Source organism: Hakea prostrata, chromosome 9 (assembly GCF_041222555.1).
Source record: "Hakea prostrata isolate BN-2017 chromosome 9, UWA_Hpros_2, whole genome shotgun sequence".
NCBI lineage: Eukaryota > Viridiplantae > Streptophyta > Magnoliopsida > Proteales > Proteaceae > Hakea > Hakea prostrata.
This window is the reverse complement of record NC_142608.1, coordinates 21,110,377-21,116,007: the sequence shown is the minus strand read 5'-3', so window position 1 is coordinate 21,116,007 and position 5,631 is coordinate 21,110,377. Positions and strand designations below refer to the sequence as shown.

The following is a 5,631-nucleotide window of genomic DNA, read 5'->3' as shown; positions in this document are numbered from 1 at the left end:
TTGGCATGGTCATCTTGACTTGGACTTCATGTCCATCTTGGCATGATCTTGGCTTGGGTTTGAGCATATGTCTTTGAATTGGAGTTGGTCCACTTATTCTCATCTTGAACTAAAACAACACAACTCAATATAGCCATTAGTAATTCAAGTTTGTTATCATCAAAACAAATGGAGGTTGATGTGGCAAATGCTGACATGGTATTTTCTAACAATCTCCCCCTTTTTGATGATGACAAACACATGAATGATAGAAAATACGAATGATCATTAATAACAATAAATACTCATTCATATGCATGTTATCACATGTTTTCCCAATGAATAATCTATTTCATATAATTCTATCCCCCATTTCTCATCAAAAAATAAATTAATATATATATATATATATATATATATATATATATATATATATATATATATATATATATATATATATATATATATATATATATATATATATATATATCATACTACTATAATAAAAGCATGTACTCTACTTTTTTCGCAAATTTTTTTCTGTCATTTTCTATCCTTAGAATTTTTCTAAATACCAATAATGTTGTACTATTTGTTATTTCGTTAGTTATTTTTGCAAGGATAATTTGGACATTGTAGTCATGAATTATTATGAATTTATCCTTAATTTTAATTCCGATTTATCTCTTAACCTCTTTCAATCTCTCCCAAAGTCTGTAACTCTATCCCTCTCCCTCTTGAACTCTCTCTGAACCTCTCTCTAAATCACCACTATCTCCATGACCTCTCTCAATCTTAGTCTCTCGCTTTCTATATCCCTCTCCCTCTGAATCCCTCTCGAACTCGCTCTGAATCCCTCTAGATCTCTCTGAATCTTTGATGTTATTTGTACAATAGGGTTCTTGATTTAATGGTTTTGTGAGGGAAGCGGTTGTTGGATTTGATGGTTTCGGTCCTATGGAGAAGGGTGGGAAATACTACGAATTCCAGCACAATACAAGGCTGGTGAAGCATACGATTCTACTTGGTTAGTTCTACTTGGTTAGTTCTACGAGCATACGATTTTACTGTTCTATCAGAGTCTTAGTTCATTAGAATATCCGGAACAGATTCAGAATAAAGCGTTGGTAACTTAAAGATACAACGTCTGAAGAGAACTTGAAGATTTAGCTTCACAAGATCAAGGGCTAAACACAGAGCGAGAAATTGATACTTGGCTGCTCTGCTGCACTTGGCGGAAGTCGAAGATGAAGGTTTGTGCGTTTGGAACTCTAAAACTTTCCATCATTTGATCATTATGATATTGTGTTCTTTGCCTTCTCACAGGCTGACTATGCTGTCTTTATCATCGATTCTACCACTGGAGGCTTTGAAGCTGGTATCTCCAAAGATGGTCAGACCCGTGAGCATGCTCTGCCTGCTTGCTTTCACCCTTGGTGTCGAGCAGATGATCTGTTGCTGCAACAAGGTGAGGATTCCTCTTCAGTTTGTTGGTTTGTCTTTTCATAGTTATATACTTATATTAACTTTAGACTGTTTTGCTACAACACAATGTCTGTTTTTCAGTTCTGAGGTTACAAATGAGTGCATCGCAGGCTAATCAAATAAAGCTTCTCCCCACTTCGTAGTCTTTTTCTTACTCAGGTTTTTCTAGAGCAGGTAATTTTTTTCCTGCAACACTGGCTTGATGTTTGGAACTCATGCATATCATCTTCTTGTACTAACTTCTTGTTTAAATCTTTGTCTCGGCTGAAAGTTATGATTGAAATTATCAGATTAGTGTTTGTTCCCCTAAAATTGTCAGATTATGTTGCTCTCCTTCCCTCCCCAAAGCTTTAATCACTGAATTATTTCATTCAGGACTTAGTGGGATTGGGGTGAGAGAGTGGGAAGCCGTGAAAGCGACTGCAGAGCGAAAAGAAGTTAAGCTGATAAGATGTCGTTTGTAACTATCTGGAATTTAACTTGCAGGAGAAAAGTAGAGGAAGAAGCCAATTTGGTTGATGTGTGTATATCTTTTGGGGCACAACCTTGTTATAGATGGTCAATTGTTATTTTCTTGTGCTTCACACTAGACGCAACAATCAATTATTGCAGACTCTCTTTGAAGGGGGTGGTTGAAGGAAAACAAAATAGTTCTGTTTGGGCCAAGTTTGCCTCCATGAGTGGAATGGCAAGTGAGAGGGCGGCAATGGGTATTTTGAGAGTATTTTGGGTAATTTGAAAACACAACAGCAAGGGTTTGTGAACCCTAGGGTGGCGTTTGAATTGTCCCCATTCCTCTATGGGGGAGGAAACTTATTCCTTTCCATTTTCACCTCACTATTTAATTACTCAATGAGGAGTTGAACTCCATTCAAGACTCTCTAATGCAGACAACACGGGAGAGTAGTGTTGAATGGTACTATATGAGATGTTGTCTAGAGAGTTTACCTTAAGATTGACCATCTTGTATTTAGGAGGAATGCTGCATCAGTGTGCTTCTTAACATGGTGTTGGAGACTATAAGCTGTCCAGTATATGAGCTGTTGAGTATGCAGGCATCATCTGCCGACGAGTGTTTTCCCAAACCTTTCTATGAGAAACCAGGCAGACCCTGGTGCCTCTGACAAACCACCATGTTGACCTTGTAGTCTTGTATATGAAGTTTGAAAGCCTTGTGATAGTCTTGCCAAATTTCTTCTTGTCATTGGCTGGTTGATTTTAGGAATAATATGAAGCTGTTGGTAATTGATTTGGCTCGACCAATTTGCTGCAACCTTCTTGAGTTCTTTTAGAAGTTTATGTTTATTTGTGCTCCTATCACAGTATCATTTTACTCAAAAAAACAGAGGTCCCTTAGAATTTGAAACCTTTATGATGTATTGATGCCTCACCTATTTGCTAAATTTGGTCTATATGTAAAATGTGATAAATTCTTTTCTTGATGATTGTTGGTTATGGAGGTGTGATCAAATCAACTGTTTTCTTTTTCTTTTCATCTACCTTGCAGTTGAGTTTCTCCTCTATTACTGTTGGAACTCCTAATTTGGTATACTTTGTCTGTTTTCTTTGCATTCCTAGGAACATGACTAATATAACTTTGAGAACCACAGCAGCCTTCTACTTCTACTACACCACCCATAACTTCTTGAAGTCAGAGGATGCAACTTTCTTGGAAGATATAAAGGATCATATGGACAAGTATTGAGCAAAGAAGGATACATCTCAACTGAAGTTATTATTGAGTGAAGTAAAAATATGACTCTCTGTATGCAAACCTAAGTACCAATGTAAGGAAGATATAATTTAACTAAAAGTTGATTTTCAAGACATTTCCCTTCTTTTCCTACATGTATAGTCGTCACGTGCATTTGCACGTAGCAGTTTTTACTCGTATATATATATATATATATATAGGAGATGCTTCCCCTCAAATAGCACTCCTCCTTTGTCATTAACAAAGATGAGAAAAGTATGGAATGCTCCCCCTAAAATAACTCTTGCTTCTTAACTTATGCTCCCCCTAAATTAATGCATAATAAGAACAATTTCTCTCCCTCACATTTGCACTCTCCCCCTACACGAATGCATAAAGGAAAAGAGAACACCATACTCTCCCTCAATAGCCTTTTCAGGGTCCTTAATTATTTTGGACAATACTACAATTAAGTTGTCCCTATCCATGTCATTTGTTTCATCATTGCTAATGAAATTAAGACTATGGGAAGAATTTACCTCAAGGTCTTCTTGTTCTTCCTTGAACTTCGCCATTAGAGCCAAGTTTATTCTTTCTTCATCGGACTCCTCCTCTTCTTCTTCACCACTTGTGTTGTAGGGTATTTCAGCCATATAGGCGCTCTTCTTTTCTTCATTCGGGCACTCGGATTTGATGTGACTCGATTTCCTACACTTTTAACAAGTGACATTAGAAACACAACTTCTTTCCTTAGAAAGATTCTTACCTCTGTGCTCCTTAGAGGATTCTCCTTTGTGAGGATACTTTCCTCCTTCTTTTTTGAGAAGTCTCTTGAACTCTTTGGCAATTTGGTAAAGCTCAATGTCCAAGTCTTCTCCTTCACTCTCACTTTCTTCTTCTTCCTTGGTGGCACTCTTTAAAGCTATGGACTTCTTCTTTCGATCCTGTTGCACACTTGCTAGAACTTGCTTGTCTTCTTTAAGCTCCGCTTCATGAGCAAGCAAAGATTTCATAACCTCATCAATGGTGATTTTTGACAGATTTCTCACTTCTTGAATTGTGGTCATTTTGGGTCTCCATGAGGGTGGAAGGCTCTTAGAATTCTTCTTGTCACATCCTCATTTTCCAACTCCTTTCCAAGGCTATGCAACTTGTTTGAATCTACTAAATAAAGAAGTAATATTTTCATCATCTAACATTTTAAAGTCTTCATATTGAAGCATATAAACATCTAAGTTCATCTTTTTTATGTGGTCAGTCCCTTCATATGTGACCACTAGTTTATCAAAGATTTCCTTGGCACTTTTGCAAATGCCACATCTATTGTAGACTCTTTAACTTAAAGCACATTGCAAAAACATTTCTACTTTGTGGTTTAATTGAATTTTAATCTTGTCGGTTGGAGTCCACTCGGCTTTGGGTTTGGGTACTTTATTGCCTTGTTCATCTATTTTAAGAACTTTGTTTGATCCACATGTCATGATGTTCCAAACATCGAAATCATGTGCACAAACAAAATCTTCAAACCTATTTTTCCAATAGGCAAAACCTTCTCCATCAAAGTATGGAGGTCGAGAAGTGTTAAGTCCTTCGGTTCTTAAAGGAACTTGGTCAAAGGGAAAATCCATGATCTTTAACTCTTTTAGAGATTGATTTCAATCTCAAATTGAGCTCCCACTCTGATACCAATTGTTGGTGCAACCTAGAGGGGGGTGAATTGGTTGCAACTAGTGGAATATCCCAGTTTTGCGGTTTATGCAAAAATACAAGGTAAATTGAAAATTCAAATGAATTTAAACAATTACAAGCAACCACAACATATGATTTATAGTGGTTCGACTATACAAGTCTACGTCCACTCCTCTCTTGGACTCAAGAGAGTATTCCACTAATGATTCTCTTTCAATACAATGGGTAGAGATCAAACCCTTACAATAATCTTTGTTACGGGGCAAAAGTACCCTTTACAATCTTTGTTTATGGGCAAGAGCACCCAAACAATCTTTGTTCATGGGCAAAAGCACCCTATTAATATTTGTTAACGAACAAGAGCACCCAAATACCATTTTAATCTACCAACCTAGACTAGAATTGAAATAGTTACAAAGGAAGGATGTTACCTTACAAGATATGTGACACTTTACCTCTTGTGTGAATTTGATGCAATGTGAGTTGCATGCTTAAATGAAATGCATGCACCACCGACGCCTTCAATCACCTCAAGCTTGACTTTCACAAGCTTACTTAGTACCTTGGTTTTGTTCTTCAAGGTTGGGAGAGGGTAAGAGGCAAAGCACAAGGCTTTCTTGCAATTTGAGAGCTTAGGATCACTTGGGGAGTGGGTGATCAAGTGTGTGTGTGTCAATGCTCTCAAATGGGGTGAATTGGGTTTATATAGAGCACCTTTAAGTGCCTAAATCCAATCCCCAACGGATAGAAAACGGACATAAATTTTGTCCTATTTTAGCCTAGAC

General features: G+C 37.1%; 1 long non-coding RNA gene across 1 annotated transcript; it reads left to right on the top strand.

The window, feature by feature from the left end:
- Nucleotides 1-1,165: 1,165 nt before the first annotated feature.
- LOC149004982 (uncharacterized) lies at nt 1,166-1,608 on the top strand. Its single transcript, XR_016175561.1, has 3 exons — nt 1,166-1,232; nt 1,306-1,447; nt 1,546-1,608. It is a non-coding gene; the product is annotated as an uncharacterized LOC149004982 (long non-coding RNA).
- The last annotated feature ends 4,023 nt before the right edge of the window (nt 1,609-5,631 follow it).